The 17,471-nt window shown below is 43.3% G+C and overlaps 1 pseudogene across 1 annotated transcript; it reads right to left on the reverse strand.

Moving 5' to 3' along the window:
* Nucleotides 1–8,282: 8,282 nt before the first annotated feature.
* Nucleotides 8,283–9,830, reverse strand: LOC311521477 (carbohydrate sulfotransferase 9 pseudogene; annotated as a pseudogene). Its single transcript has 2 exons — nt 9,725–9,830; nt 8,283–9,127 (listed from the first exon to the last, which is right to left on the reverse strand). The product of its transcript is annotated as a carbohydrate sulfotransferase 9 pseudogene (transcript).
* Between the last annotated feature and the right edge of the window lie 7,641 nt (nt 9,831–17,471).

Below are 17,471 nucleotides of genomic sequence, written 5' to 3' on the forward strand. Positions count from 1 at the left end.
TTATGATGCTACATGGATAATTAACAATAAAACCCTTAGGGCCCAGAGTCAAACCAAAGACCTAGAGAACAGACCTTTTTTTAGAGACCCATGCCATCCTAACCCTCATGTTTTCATTTCTTGGTTTAAACTCTCATACCATCCAATTATGAGAGAAAAAAGAATGAACAATCATATCCCCCACAAACACACCTCCTCATTACACAGCAACAAAGATGACGCATAACTGTTGATAGTGGAGGGGCACAATTTAAACATGCACTCTTATTTTGAGCCCACTTCTCACAAAAAAAGAGAAACAAATATATAAACCCTGGCAGAAATCTGGAGGGAGTCACATGACCCCCCGCCCCCACGTGTTCTCCCCCATGTCACTTCACCAAAATCAGTTCCTCAGAGGAAGTTTATGAACAGTATAATGTATTTCTGCAGAGAGAGAGAGAGAGAGAGAGAGAGAGGCCTGTCTATATCTTTTTAAAGGTACAAACTAAAAGAAACCCATTGTGCAGCACAGCAAGGTGGGGAGCCCTTTCACACACGGGTAAGAGCCATGGGATCACAAGAGTCTACTAAGACACCAGCTGTTCTCTCCTATCAGACAACATTAGATGGAGAAGTCCCACTCCCCTAAACCATATTAGACAGAAAATAAACAAATCAGTGATAGAAAGACCATGCCAGGGAAAAGTGCACCTCCATTTTATGGACTGGTATGCAAAGGGGAGAGAGGTGAGCATTTGCCTTCACCCTATCTGGAGGTCTGGCCCATGCAAAGCTTCTCTGCCTTGTGCACACCATCTGTTCAGGGGGGCTCATTTCTCTTTTCTGTTTCATCACAGGCAGTTTAAATAATAAAAGGCTGGTATATTCATTTGTTCAATGGGGCAGTGCGATCTGCATATTATCATACTCTGTGTGGTATCCCTATTCCTAGATAATATGGTAACTGTTTAATCCCTTTCCTATGCCTGTGTGTGTCTCAGTCATAACCTTTTATACTTTATCATGTGCGTCATCTTCGGTGTACAATCCACAATTTGTTTGCTAGTCATTTCTCTACCAAAAAATAATATCATGGGAGTTTTGATACTGGCTCAAACCCCAAATCCATGTAGTCTATTTTTCTGCCTGACACAATGAACAATACTGGATGCTTTTAGAAGGTGAAATATTGCCACAGTGCACTCGTTAGTTGTGTGATCCTTTCTGACTTTCCCCCATCCCCCATTCAGTGCTTAAAGTGCGGGTGGAGAGGAACCACAAGGGGTCGCAGACCCAGCTAAAAATAATAATAATTGATCTGGGTAACTGAGGGGTGCGTTTTCGAGCACTGTCTTACCAAAGCTGCAGCTCCCAGATTAGGATAGACCCACTTTTTTCAGACCACTTTCAGCACTGCCTCCACTTACCGCTCCCATTACACACACCTCTGGATCTCACATTCTTGAGTGTGAAATGTAATTACCTATATCAACTTAGTTTGTATAATCATAAATATCAGTGATCATAAAATTATCCAGGCTACAGTATTTGACCATGCTGGCCTCCTACTGCAGTGGATTCCCTTGGGGGACTATGAGGTAAGACTTCTTCTTATGCGTTCTAAATGTCCTAGCGTTTACTTTAATCAAATTCCACCTTACCTTTGGTATTATGGGCTATAAGAAAAAAGAAAGGACTGATCCATTTTAATTATATCCTTCATACCTTTGTGTGCCTCAGTTAAATCTTTCTCTATAGCTTGTGTTCTTATACCACACCCATCACCGTGATATCTTGCATGTTTAAGGTGGACTCATAAAGATATAGTTATCTTTTTTACTATCTACATCTGGCCTTTTGTTTTGGTTTTGTGCATTTTTTATGGGCAGACTGTTTAAAGAAATATGTTTTATATTTTGCTTTGAAGTGTCAAAAATTCATGGTCAGTCTGATCTCTTCCACAACTGAGTTACAAATTCATGGGCAAGCTGCCAAGATATCTCTCAGGCCTGCTCAAAGAGTATCACTTACAGATGATTGTGTGTTGTATAAAGTATTCTCAGTTTGTTTTGTGCATTGGTCTATTAAAACGTGCTTTAAGATACCGCCTTTCCCATCCATCTACACAGCTAAAACCCTCGTCCAGGCTTTCATCATCTTGCACCTCAATTACTGCAACATCCTTTTCTCTGGCCTTGACAAATGCAATATTGCTCCATTCACATCCATTCAAATACCATTTTCCTAGCCCGTTGCTGTGACCATGGGACCCCACTCTTTGCATTCCCCTGCAGACATCCCCTTTTCCATCACATCAAGCATAAGCTACTTGGATTCACTGTCAAGGCCCTTTGTAGTCAGCCTCCTACTTTACCTATTATCTCCCAGCTCCAGTCGGCCTATGGTGCCAGCCTCCATTGCCCACTTGTTAAATTTCAAACAAGCACTTTTATTTGGCACAAGGTCAGGGGAGAAGAAGGGGGACAGATACAGGAGAGGACAGGCACAAGGGGGAGGAACACAGGCACTGGAGGGCAACTATGAGGGGCATTTGGACAACAGGGATAGATGACAGAAGGATTTGAGAGGGAGAAGAGACTGGGGCAAGAGATGTTTTAGGGGAGAGAGAATGGGGGTTTGGGGGATACTGAGGTGAGTCTGGGAGAAGGAAGAGGTGAGACTACGAGAAGGAGAGTTTTGGAGAAGTAAGTGAAAGGTGACTTGGGGGAGAGGGAGGAGACCCTGGAAGAGTTTGTGGGAAGCAGTGGAGTCTGGGGCCAGCTCTACAAGACAAACTTACATCAGTATAACTATGTCACTCAGGGGTGTGAAAAATCCACCCCCAGGAGTGACACAGTTATACCGACCTAGGCCCCCTGTGGACAACCCTATAAATGGGAGAATCTGTCCCCACACTAGGTCTAAGGCTTAGCCCCTGTACTTGCTCATTAGTGACTTCAGCTCTACTAATCCCTCAACAAAACCCAGGGCTCTCAGTTGAGTCCAATCAGCTCTGTCTTTCAATACTGGAGAAGGGAGAGGAGGAGCAGGGGAGGTGGGGTCAAATGGTGTCCAGGGTTCTTTCAACAGAGTCCACACCACCAGGTAACAATACCTATCTCCATCCTCTCTCATTTTCACTGGGATTTGGCATCCCATCCCCCTGCTTAGAAAATGAGGTTCAGTTTAGGGTGACACTCTCTATGAGCCAGGTCTTTTACAATTATTGGTTGCAAATTATCTGGACCTGTTGATCAAATATTGTCTAACTTTAGGAGCTGCTGTTTAACATCCTCCTTAGTTATTATTGGAATGGAAAGTATTTCATCATTAATCATTATTATCCTATATGAATCCATCATCTGGCTTTTTTCTAAATAGAGAACAAAAATATACATTGAACACATGTACTTTTCCTTCATTAATATTGACAGTTCTATCATTTCCATCTAATAATGGACCATTGTTAGGATTCCTTATGATCCTTATATACTTAAAGGCTCCATTTTATTGTTCCTAACTCTGGTAACCATAGATTTCTCCTTGTGTCCTTCCCTTATCAATTTTCTGCAATTCTTAGCTTCTAATTTATATTCATTGCTATCAATTTCCCCTTTCTTCCATTTTTTCTTATTTTAGAGCTGCTTTCACGTCCCCTCTAACCCATAGCTGACCTGAATGATCTTGCTGATGCTAAAAGGAGGGCTGTGCAATTCCTGACCCATAGAGAGAAAAAGCTACCCAAAATGTTGCACAGGCCCAGAAGGAGGGCTGTGGGAACCCTGAATCAAGAGTAACAAGGGCTGGACTTGAGGGCTTAAGAAATGTTGACATGCTGTAAGAGACTTAATAAATGAGGCCTCACAAAAGGGAAATTTAAGTTTCTTGATTGTGAATAAGTTTATAAGAGCCCTGTCATAAATATAAAGGGAAGGGTAAACCCCTTTGAAATCCCTCCTGGCCAGGGGAAAGCTCCTCTCACCTGTAAAGGGTTAAGAAGCTAAAGGTAACCTCCCTGGCACCTGACCAAAATGACCAATGAGGAGATAAGATACTTTCAAAAGCTGGGAGGAGGGAGAGAAACAAAGGGTCTGTGTGTCTGTCTATAGTCTGTCTTTGTCGGGGATAGACCAGGAATGGAGTCTTAGAACTTTTAGTAAGTAATCTAGCTAGGTATGTGTTAGATTATGATTTCTTTAAATGGCTGAGAAAAGAATTGTGCTGAATAGAATAACTATTTCTGTCTGTGTATCTTTTTTGTAACTTAAGGTTTTGCCTAGAGGGGTTCTCTATGTTTTTGAATCTAATTACCCTGTAAGATATCTACCATCCTGATTTTACAGGGGGGATTTCTTTATTTCTATTTACTTCTATTTTTATTAAAAGTCTTCTTGTAAGAAAACTGAATGCTTTTTCATTGTTCTCAGATCCAAGGGTTTGGGTCTGTGGTCACCTATGCAAATTGGTGAGGCTTTTTATCCAACATTTCCCAGGAAAGGGGGGGTGCAAGTGTTGGGAGGATTGTTCATTGTTCTTAAGATCCAAGGGTCTGGGTCTGTAGTCACCTAGGCAAATTGGTGAGGCTTTTTACCAAACCTTGTCCAGGAAGTGGGGTACAAGGTTTTGGGAAGTATTTTGGGGGGAAGGACGCATCCAAACAGCTCTTCCCCAGTAACCAGTATTAGTTTGGTGGTGGTAGTGGCCAATCCAAGGACGACGGGTGGAATATTTTGTACCTTGGGGAAGTTTTGACCTAAGCTGGTAAAGATAAGCTTACGAGGTTTTTCATGCAGGTCCCCACATCTGTACCCTAGAGTTCAGAGTGGGGGAGGAACCTTGACAAGCCCAAAGGGAACTGAGGGAAGTGCAGCATAGGGCCATGTCATGCCACAAGAAGGTGCCGTGACATGGCTCCCTGTGACGCCCGCACGAATGCAAAACTTTACTTGTAACCTCAGCTACATAGGTGCACTGGCTCTGTGTGTCTGATCTGTTACTCATTCATGGGGAATACATGAGGTCAGATTTAAGGTTTTGTGTTGTAATGAGAGAGGAAGAGGCTTGTCCTTGAAGATCTTGGAGGAGCAGAGATAGCAGCCTTGCTCTCAGCACACAGCTTCTCCTGCCAGTAAATCTGCTAGGGTTTGCTGGCAGGGAGAGAAAGTCTGATGAGACAAAAGAGGCTTGTCAGCCCAGCACAGCTGGCAGGAATAAGAAGCTGCTTCTGTAATCTAAAGGAGATATCTGGGGGACATTTTCGATAGGGGAATTTATGCCAGGCAATGGATATGGGAGCAAGACGGCCCCCACAGTGCTGATCTGTGTGTAGAATATGTGGGGAACGAGGTTATTGACCAAAATATATATTGGGTGAGACATCACAGAAGACAGAATTATGGACATGGGGAATAAATAGCAATATGGAAGATCTGAGAGGGGACAGGTATATCTCCCCATTACTGCTGCTCAGTAATGGCCCCCTCCTATAGTTCCATGCTGTGTCTCTAGGGTCATGCTTCATATCAATACTCATGAGCCTTCTGTGGCTCATCAAACTGTCACTTTGCAGCCTGGGAACCATCCAGGGGTGGTTAACCAGCCAGGAAAGTTGTTTGAGGAAAAGGGTGGAAAGCTTTACTCTTCAGACAAATTTGACGGGCAACCCTACACACCCTGCTCCCACCAAAAGGACCAGCATTGAGGAGAGAGGAGGAAACTGTAACTTATTCCTGTAGGTCACTAGCAACTGGAAGGAGCTAGTGGAGCTGGCGAGCGAGACTGGCTAACTCTTGACATAGCTCTCTCAATGTTGATGAACTAAGGAACAGCTTTAAAAACATTAAATATATAAATGTGCCACCTGCATGCAGAGAGGGGGCAGTTTGGGTTTTCTCAGGGCTGTGGTCAAACACTGCTTCCCATTTTTCATTTTTTAGAAAAAGAAAATAGGCTGAGTGAGTTTAAGGTCCCACCAAAGGCAAATACTTGACACAACTTTGACTCTGGTGCCATTTGCTAAATTTGCTGTGAGCTCAGCTTTCTGAGATACTCCATTGTGATAACAGCACTGGTCCATTTCTCAGAGTCATACCTCTTAAAGTTAGGATAATTCAGACCTTCTGGGGCTCAAATACACTTGAGAACATGTTCAACATCTTGCTGCAGGATCTCACATTTCCTTATGGTGTCATAGTGAATGTTGCAATGCACACAGAGTAGAAACATCCCAATGAATGTCCAAATGTTCTGGCTGGTGGTAGTCATTATTGTTGGATTGTTTCGTGTTTTAGGGTTTTTTTAGAATAAAGTTAACAACTTCCTGATCACTTCTCTAGGAGAGAGGAGTTTACTGGAGTTTTCATTCTGGATCAGCCCATGGGCCAGATTCTGGCTCCAGCTATGGCAGTGCACAGAGTCTCCGAAGCTGCTACACACTTTTTAGCTGAGCATTTCCATGACCGGGGTGGGGGGGAACACAAGATGGCACAATGCCAGCTTTGCTGCATCTACACCAACTCCTTCCAACACCCACAAGGGTAGGGGACTTGATGAGGTGTGGCGAGAGCGCTGCTGTACTCTTGCAATTTCCAGATGTATATGTAGTAATGATTCTGTTTGATGCCATGCACCTTTACATGTAAGATGTCTGCCTGCCTGCTAGAGGATTCCCGTTGGAGGCTCCTGCATGGTTAGGGACACACACTACTTTATATGTTTTTATTAATTGAAAATCAAAATAATCTAGACTAAAAGTGGATGCTCTGAAACATCTGTATATGGAAAAGCCATATTCCCCATCCCTTACCCCCATCATACCAAGGATCTCTGTGAATTTCACATACATTCAAGGCAATCAAATCAGCAGAAGGAAAAATCTCATACAGGTGGAACATTTGTTACATTGATTCAGTAGACAAGCTGTGACTCCAGGTGCCTAGGGTAGCTCACAATGAAAATGCCAAGGTCAGGGCAGGCTTCAGAAAGAAGAGCAGATTTTCGCAGAACTGGTGGTATTAGATTCACAAACCAGTCACAAACGGTGCTCCTGATCCCACACAATGGTTATCAAGAAACTAGAAAAAAGAAATAACATAGCCCCCTTTATTGCTCCCAATCAGCAAACAGGTCCAGAAAAGTGAAAAGTTACTTAAAACTCTATTCATTATACAAAACGTTCTTCTGATCCCCAAAGGGCCAGCCACATTACCAGATCAAGACTAGTTTGGATATTACCCAAAATACCATGCTGCCAGGCAATCATTTAGTATCTAAAACCAAAGGTTTATTAGAAAAGAAAAGAACAAGAAGAGAGTTGTTAGATGGTCAAAGCAATCAGATACATACATATGACTTCAGAGTCCATATATCAGGTTCTTTGCAGCCTTGGTCGGTTTGCTGATTTGTAATGTCCCTCTGGAACACATCTAAAGATTGGATGGGTCTATCAGTCCTTTGTTCAAAGCTTCAGTTTGTAGTGAATCATAGAATCATAGACTATTAGGGTTGGAAGAGACCTCAGGAGGTCATCTAGTCCAATCCCCTGCTCAAAGCAGGACCAACACCAACTAAATCATCCCAGCCAGGGCCTTGTCAAGCTGGGCCTTAAAAACCTCTAAAGATGGAGATTCCACCACCTCCCTAGGTAACCCATTCCAGTGCTTCAGAAGTTACTCCAGAGGTGAGAAGCACGATTGAAGATGAAATGGAGATGATGCAGCTGCCTTTTTATATTCTCTTCCATGTGGCTTATACATCTTTTGTCCCAAACACAAGCTCATAGCACATGGGCATGGAAAAGTACTTGGAGTCCCCTGTCCATAGGCATATCCCGACATGTCCTGCTGACTCATAGATGTAGCCCCTGGCTTCTCTCAAAGAGTTCATTGTACAGTTGATTCCCCTTGATGGGCTATCAAGGAGACTGGGTCGTGCTGGTGTTCATCTGTCTGGGGATGTCACCCAGATACACAGCACAAGTTTGAGATATCAATGAACCATACATTTATAACTCATGATACAAAGATGATACATACATATGCACAAGCTTAGCATATTTAGCAAATCATACCTTTTTCATTACATGGCATATTTGGTATAAGATTCATTACAATGTTGTAATATTGGTACTGATAATATAATAAAGGATGTCCCATATTCCATACAACATTACATGAGTGCCTACAACAAATAGCTTTATGAGCTACAAAACAATAAGTGCTTGACTGCTACCATCAACCACCTGTAATCATCTGTGTAGACAAGTTCATGTGATACAGTATGAATAAAAACTGCCTTTCGGTTCATACTGTATCAGTCTTGTAAAGGTTCATTTTCAAATCATAAGGATAGTTAAACAAAGTAAAATCCATCTGGTACAGCTTCTTGATCTTTTGAATTTGCTCTGCACTCAGCTTTCTGAGATATTCGAGGGTGATATCATCACTAGTACGTTTCTCTGAGTCATACTTCTTAAAGTTAGGGTAGTGCATATCCTCTGGGGCTCCAATGTTCCTGAGAACATGTTCAGAATCTTGCTCCAAGGTCTCAAACTTCCCCATAATGTCATAGTGAATGTTGCAAGGATCACAGAGTAGAAACATTGGTTTCCAGTGAATATCCAAAAGTTCTTGGTTTTTTGTCAGAATAAAGTTAACAAACTCCTGGAAAGTCACCTTTTCAGTCGAATTTTTGTTTTTCCTGCACATGGCCTTCATCTCATTTGCCAAAGTGATACTATAGTATGGCTCAGAGTGCAGAAGTTTGTCTCTGTAAGCTGAAACCAACCGTTCCAGGGGATCTCTGGTGAACATCACTTTGGTGTAACTGGTCAGCAATTTCGCCTGATAGTCAGAAGGGTAAGAACTCAGCCTCTTTATCAGTGGGGTTTGGTGGATGAGATCATGGTTGACTTCATTAGCCTTTCTGCTCAGGTTCATTGTGAGGAGAAGGATGATTCTCTTCCAATTGGAGCAGCCCACCTTGGGCACCTCACAGTAGATGAGCTTGTGGTTATGCTCCACAAAGATCTGTCTTGCAATCGTATGTTTCAGTTTGCTTTGTGAATGAGAAAGGTTGTTCATCAAGCAGGTGGAGTTCAGTGTGTCTTTGCGATAGACTTGACTCATCAGCCAATCTTCCTTAGGAACTGGAAGAGAAGATGTGTGCAAGAAAGGAAGTTAAACTATCAGTGTAAAAAGAAAAGGAGTACTTGTGGCACCTTAGAGACTAACAATTTTATTTGAGCATAAGCTTTCATGAGCTACAGCTCACTTCATCGGATGTAAAGTAATTTTGTGGAATTCTCTTTTCATTCAGGAAATCATAGAACTCAAATTAACCCCTTGAGGAACTAAAATTGTAGCTCAGGATTAACATGAATCTCTAGTTCACTGTCACTTGTCTACACACATTATAACAGGCATGCAACACAAGCTACCGTGATTATTAAAAGGCTTGTTAGCAGGAGAACTTGGGAAATGAATGGCAGGAGGAATATTCTTAGGGAGAATCCTGCCATGCATCTTCAAACACTTAACTTCAGTGGCAAATGTGGCTTTTTGTGGCATTCTCTTCCCTACTCATGCCACAATAACTAAGAATCTGTTAGGCCAGGCCCCTCAGATATTTTATTTGTATTATTTGTACATGCACCCTCATTGTGCTACATATTTTATATGATCCAAAAAGATGGTCTCTGTTCCAAGAAACACAAAATCCTTCTATCTATATATTCTTTACTTACTCATCATTTTTGTTTGCCGCTTGTAGAATACCCCAGAAAGAAGAATTCCAAGAATGAAAATTAGGACAAGAAAAATGAACACCTTCTGGAGCACCTTGTCCACCATGTTTTCCCAGGAAGGAGAAGGATGTGGCCTTTGTGCAGGGAATCTGTCTTCCTAGCTACAAGAAAATGAGAGATAGTTTATTGTATGACTTTTACTACAAAAATATCACATGCTACAAAGAGCATAAGAGGTCAGAGAGTCAGTGAGGTGCCAGGAATGTGCTGTAAAGAGGTTATTTATTCTAACCAATGTATATCATATATGTGATATATTTTCTGTAACAAAAATACCTTATGAGCTGGTGTGCCAGGTCCAACCTCCCCTCCAGATGGCACAGGCCTACCCATTCTAAAATAAATCTGGGCCCATGCTCCCTCACACCTGCTGTATAGTCCATGCAGTGCTGGAAAGTTCCGCATACATCTATGATGGACTTTGGCCATGTCTACACTACAAACTGTGGTCAACACAAGTCAGTCGGAAAATAGCTGCTACATTTAGTGTATCACTCATGTTCATCCAGACTTGGCTGCTTGCCTCCGCACATCACCAGGAGTACTTGTGTCAAAGCAAAGTGCGGTCACCATGAGTAGGTATCCCAGGGACCATACACCATCCTCCAGTCCAATGCCTATTGGAGAATTTTCACAATGTGTTCTGGGGCACACAAGAGTGACGCAGGAGGGACTGGAAGCAAAGGGTCAAGTTCCCAGCATGCAACTTTCTGCATCCCATAATGCCACCCCTGTCCCATAATTTTTGCACCTTTTTAAAAAAATCCCATAAACATGTACAGCTCTTATCACTGTCAGCAGCGGTGGATTAGCCACTGAGCCAAAGGGGCCCATGCCCAGGGACCCCAGCCAATTGGGGAGCCCTGGAAAAAATGGGTGCCCCCACACCCCAACCCCACTCGCCGGCAGGAGCACTGGGCAGATGGTGTGGGGCAAGCACCCATGTCCTGACCCCATTTTCCCAGAGGAAGTACAGGGAGGGAGTGGAGGGGACTACAGGCAGAAGGGGTGGGGAGGTGCCCCCACTTGCTCTGGGCCAGAGGCCCACAAAACCCTAATCCGTCTCTGGCAGCCATCTCTGACAAAATCATGAGCCCACACAGCTCTGCACTATTGTCATGAACATTGCAAAGAGAGGACAAATGATCCTCCAGTATTTGCAGAGCTGCAGGAACTACCACAGGAAGTGCCAGAACAACATGGGACATGACAATTTCTGTGCTGATACTTTGTAACCAATATAACAAAAAAAAATTCAGGGTTGTTGGTGGCATTCACAGAGCAGCTGCCAGTGATGGAGAACCGCTTCTGGGTTTGAGAAAAAAATATTGGCTGGTGGGATTACTTTGTAATGCAGGTCTGGGATGATGAGCAGTGGCTGCAGGACTTTAGGAAGCACAAAGCCACATTCCTGGATCTGTGTGCTAGCTCACCCCTGCCCTTCAGCCAGGGCCAATCAGAGGGGGGGGGAGGCAGGAGGGCCATTTGGCCTCCACCTCAAGCTCAAAGGGGACCTCACATTTAGACACTTGTTAATTTTTTGGCATTTGATAAGTTTTGCAACTTGTTTTATGTGCAGCCCTATTGGACCAAAATGTGACACACTCTCTCTCTCAGGGGGAGGGATAGCTCAGTGGTTTGAGCATTGGCCTGCTAAACCCAGGGTTGTGAGTTCAATCCTTGAGGGGGCCATTTGTGATCAGAGCAAAAATTGGGGATTGGTCCTGCTTTGAGCAGGGGGTTGGACTAGATGACCGTCTGAGGTCCCTTCCAACCCTGGTATTCTATGATTCTCAGCTTAGAGCTGCAAATTTAAGCAAATGAGAGATGTGATTTGGTAAAAGACATAATTTTTTTTGTTAACTGATATAGATTTTGTCATATTAAAGAATTAAAAATGTTCAGAAATATTAATAAAAATATATTGGTTCTGATGGCACAAGATTAGACCGTGATGAACATGTCCTCGCAGATCAGCTGATTATATAAACAAACCACTACTAGGGGCTGGTGCTGGATCGAGTACATGTTGAAAGATAGAGAATTGTTACATTTTAGTGTCTTTATAGTTTTATGTCTAGTTGACTAAGGAATTATTTATGTGTGAGAATTCCTCATTATTATCTTCATATGGTAGCTAAAAGAGGTAACGGGTTGGTTGGTTGAGCCCTAGCTTGGTAGCTTGGCCATCATCATAGGCTTTCATAGTCTATAGGCCCAGATTCAAAGTGAAAATTTGTGAGGACAGTCTTGTACAGTGAGTTTCGTAAGGACACACATTTTAAATTTTTGGACATTATCCCTCTGTCTGTATCTGTGTCTGTGTTTACTATATATATGTTATTCCTTTGTCTTCAGTTCAGCCTGTTATATTATACCTTACATGCTTGAGTTTTGGTTCAGTGATAAGGACCTGTATGACTGTTTCATTTTGTGTTCTTAATTAGTATTCCTTCATTTTAAGTCTTTTCAACATTTGTGTACCATTCAGCATTTGTGTACATGTTTACAGTAGAAGATTTCAAGTGTAGATAAGCTACTTATTTACAGCAGAATATTTCAAGTGTGGATAGGCTACATATTGACCAGATAGATCACTATGAAGAGGAGATCTGAAAGTGGTGCAAGCAAGAGACATCAAAAACAACTGAGTGAAGCAGCAGCTAAGAGCTCAAAGCCAGTAACTTCATTTCTCAAACCACTCAGACATACACCTTACCCAGCAAACAATGCTACAGATAATGAAAACTCCACAACTGCAACAGGTGATATTTCAATGCCAATACCTGAACATGAGGACAGTAGTCAAGAAGGAGATGTGCCAACAGTAACAGATGCAGCAGAAGATCCTGTGTACGATTAAGAAACTCAACAGCAACAGGAAGATGTAGATCTTAAGCAGCAAGAGCAATTCATGAGTTCTACAGGTTTGACTGTGACTGACATTGGAATTCTTGACAAGAGCAATGCTGCCAAAATGCAATCTTTTCTTCAAATTAGTTGTTTTGAAATTCCAAGTAACATTCCATAAGATGCTAATAATCATGCTTTCCCTGCTTGTCTGCTGACGAAAACTCTTCCAAATGGTCAGACCTACATAAGAGACTGGTTATACCGGAGTACGGAAAAACAATATCTGTACTGTGCACCCTGCTTCATTTTGAACAAAAGTGCTGCAAATGCATCACTTCTCTCTGATCAATCAGGATGGAGCATCAACAGAGGTTGGAGGAAGTTGAAAGACTGAATACCATCACATGAGAATTGAAAGTCACACAAAGAAAACAATGTTGCATGGAAATCAGCCAGGGCAGCATCAGCTGAAAGTTCAGTTGAGAATTTACTCTTGACTGAACTCTCTACAGAAACTCTTCAGTGCATCCTGAATGCCATCCTTTTTCTTTCTGAGCAGGGATTGGCTTTCTTTGGTTCCAGTCAACGTATTGGTGATCGTTCAAATGGAAACTTTCTAGGCATCGTTGAGCTCCTCAGCAGATATGACCCACTTTTATCACAGCATGTTAAACATGTTCAAGAATCACAGGAGAGTCAAAAGCTCTCCTGTCAAGTCCATTCTCTCTCCACACACATAAAAAATGAGTTTATTGAGCTATCTGGGTCATTCATACAAACAACAATTCTTGATGAGATTCGAAATGCCAAGTATTTTTCAATCATTCAAACAGCCACTCCAGACTGTTCTCACAAGGAACAGACTACTACGGTTATTCAATATGTTAAGATTGTACACAGTTCAAAATTTTCTATTGAAGAAAGGTTTATTGTGTTTGATAATTTCACGAGAAAAACTGGAAAAGAAATTGCTGCTTGAGTACGAGCAATTCTAGAAGGTTTTAAGGTCGGGAAGGAATTTTAAGGTCGGGAAGAAGGCCCTGGAGGTTTTTCGCCTTCCTCTGTAGCATGGGGCATGGGTTACTTGCTGGAGGATTCTCTGCTCCTTGAGGTCTTTAAACCATGATTTGAGGACTTCAATAGCTCAGACATAGGTGAGAGGTTTTTCGCAGGAGTGGTGAGTGAGATTTTGTGGCCTGCTTTGTGCAGGAGGTCAGACTAGATGATCATAATGGTCCCTTCTGACCTTAATATCTATGAATCTATGAATCTATGAAGTTAGAGTTTCAAGTCTGCATTGGTCAAGCCTATCAAAATGGATCTAATATGGCTGGGAAGTACAAAGGTATACAAGCAGTTCTGTTTGAGCATAATTCAAACTGTATTTTCTCCAGCTGTGGAAACCACACACTAAACCTTGTAGGTGTTGACTGTGCTGAATCCTGCAAAGAGGCAATTACTTACTTTGGAACTGTTCAGCAAATGTACAATCTCTTCAGTAACAGTCCACAAAGGTGGGAAATTCTGAAGCAATATCTTCCTGTTTCACTGCCGGGGAAGTCCAAAACTAGATGGTCTGCATGGATTCAACCAGTTGCGCAGCATTTGAATTCAGTGAGAAAGGCTTTAAATGAGCCTGAATCTCTCAATCTCACTGCACAAGCTCAAACTGAACTTCAGTCTTTTCAGAAGCACATGTCCAAATCTGAGTGCATTCTGATGTCATCTTTGTGGATGAAGCTACTTACAATGATCCACCAAACTAATCTGGTAATTGAGGCACGCAATTCTACACTTGATGTTGAGAGGAATAACATTGGAAGTCTTACCAATGACATTCAACAGATTCGTGAACAATGGGATGCAATCCTGGCTGAGTCCAAATTAGCAGCACAGAATATTGGCATTTCATCTGAGTTCTCCACCAATCACAATTTACCTACTGAATTCGATGCCGAGCAGCATTATAGGGTCAATGTCTTCCCTGTCATCCACTCTATTCAGTCAGGTCTTACACATCGATTTGACTCACTGCGACTAATTTGTACCCTTTTTGGGTTTCTTTGGCAGTTCGACAGACTTATGCTCAAATAAATTGGTTAGTCTCTAAGGTGCCACAAGTACTCCTTTTCTTTTTGAGTAATGAAGATCTACTTTCTGCAGCTGAACAATACAACAAAAACAATCTCAAAAGATCTCAGTGATAAGGTCATCTTCCTCAAACGAATATAGTCCAGAAACTTTAAATTGGATTGCAAGCCAAAAGAATTGCTTCAAGGTATACTTAAACTTGGACTCTCTGAGGTGTTTCCTAATATCACAATTGCATTGCGTATTTTTGTCAGTTTGCCTGCATCAGTAGCTTCAGATGAAAGCACCTTCAATGTATTGAAGCAGGTAAAGAACTATCACTGTTCAACTATGGGACAAGAACATTTGAATGGGCTCGCCATGCTTAATATCAACTGAGACATTGCATGAAAGCTAGATTTTTCCTCAATAATTAGTGCATTTGCACAGAAAAAGGCTAAAAAAGCATTTGTTAAATAAAAAAAATATTCAAATTATGTCGCACTCTTTTTGGTGCCTTATTTTGTTTTCATGTGTCATCATTTTTTATTTTTATTATGGCGAGGGACCTCAAAAGCTAGAAGTGGCCCGGGCCTCTCTGGACCTCTGAGAGGGCTTGCCTCCAGCATGGCCAAGCAGAACGAGAGCTGCACTCACAGCGAAGAAGTGAGTGATGATCGCACAGTGGCTGCTTCCAGCGCTGCATTGCTGTCAGTCAGTGGGAAATCCTTTTGGTGTTGGAAAAGCCACAGTGGGAGGCCATGGTCACAAAACTGTGCAGGGCCATGAATTGTATCCTGCTACGCGAGACTGTGGCTCTCTGCAATGTGCACAATGTCGATGGATTTGCAGCTAAGTGGTTCCCAAACTGCAGTAGAGCGAAAGATCATCTGCACATCCCTATTTTGGCACCAGCCCACCTTGTCAGAGAGTAAATCAACACAAAGGGCTACTTTTCTGTGGTTATGCAAGTGTGGGTGGAGCACCAGGGATGCTTCACTGGTATCAACGTTGCCTGGTCAAGGAGGGTGCATGACGGTCGCAGCTTGAAGAACATAAGACTTTTCAGGAAACTGCAAGCGGGGACCATTTTTCCTGCCTGGAGGATTACCTTTGGTGATATTGAAATGCCAGTAGTGACCCTGAGGGACCCAAGGTACTTCTTGCTCTCTTGACTCATGAAACAGTACACACATGGACTGCACATGAAGCCCCCCCACCATTTCGGGAGGCTAGCCCCTTGCCCTGCCCCTTCTGCCTGAGGCCTGCCCCTACCCTACCCCTTCCACCCAAAGCCCTGACCCCACTCCACCCCCGTTCTCACTCACTGGGGTCAGAGGATCACCAAACTCCCCACCACCCACTCGCCCAAGTTGCCCTGAGGAGCCCCGAGCCCCGGCCAGCTGGCTGGGGCCAAGCCTCGCCCGCCCCGAGGAGCTCTGAGCCCTGCTGCGGCCTAGCCCCAGGGCCATGGCAGTGAGCATTAGCAGAGATTTGGGGAGGCTTAACCTCCCCAAGCCTCCATTACATGCTGCCCATGAGCACACTGGCTACCTTGACAGCTCAAGGCTTTGCAGGGGAAAAACGACAGTTGAATCTGCTTTCGGGAGAGTGAAGGGATGCTGGCAGTGTTTACTCACTAGATTAGATCTCAGTAAGAAAAATATCCCAATGGTTATAGCTGCCTCTTGTGTCCTGCATAATCTCTGTGAGGCAAAGGGTGAAAAGTTGCTGCCAGGGTGGATGGGGAGCAGCTGTCTGCTGGCTTTGGACAGACTCAAGGGCCACTGGAAGAGTTCTGCGTGGAAGTAGTGGCTGAGCGAGGCCTTGGAAGAGCACTTCAATGGTCTTCCCAGTAATGTGCCATGCTGGACTGTGCTTTATCTGGCCCTGAAGCATTGGGCGTTGCTAGGAATCGTGTAGTGCTTGGTGTACATTTATGACTATCACACTGTCTTTTAGTGAACCTAAGGATTATGCAGTGCTGTGGGGCATGGATCAGTGTTCAAATCGCAATTCCTGTCAGTACCCAGCGTGGGCCGGAGGAGCGAATGGTCCAGTGAACGGACCAAATTCAACAATGAATCCTGGCCACGCCACCTGAGGCACATTGTACATACGCTAAGAAGAAGATGTGGTGCTCACTGTAGATTTATAATTATTACCCTGTTTTTCACTACACCGATGAGTTCTGTGAACCTGTATGATTACCAGTATTGGGTGCTTTGGCATTCTGCAGTATAGAAGATGCTCATGAGTAGCAACATATCAGTGCCCCTTCGCTATGTTGCTCCAAAGCAGCTGTGGCTATGGTACGGAGTGCTGTCTGACTGAAGGCATATGAAGAGTTAAGAGTGTTTCAGAAGGGGTGGGGAAGCCACATTGTGGAGGGGGAAGTGGAGGGTGGGGGAACCCCAAGTTTGGGGGGGAATGAGGCAAGGTAACCATGAATTTGGCAGGGGAGCCCCCAGTTAGCAAAACAGCTGAGCAAGCCTGGGTGCTGGGGATAGGCTGAGGATGCTCTAGCTAGCAGGGATGGGTAGCTGGGGAGAGCACCATGTACAGCCTGCAACCATATCCCCCCTTAGTCTCCTCTTTTCCAAGCGGAAAAGTCCTAGCCTCTTCAATCACTCCTCATATGGGACCCGTTCCAAACCCCTAATCATTTTAGTTGCCCTTTTCTGAACCTTTTCTAATGCCAGTATATCCTTTTCAAGATGAGGGGATCACATCTGTACGCAGTATTCAAGATGTGGGCGTACCA

The sequence above is a fragment of the Lepidochelys olivacea genome, assembly GCF_965140295.1.
Source record: "Lepidochelys olivacea isolate rLepOli2 genome assembly, chromosome: 6".
Taxonomy (NCBI): Eukaryota; Metazoa; Chordata; order Testudines; family Cheloniidae; genus Lepidochelys; species Lepidochelys olivacea.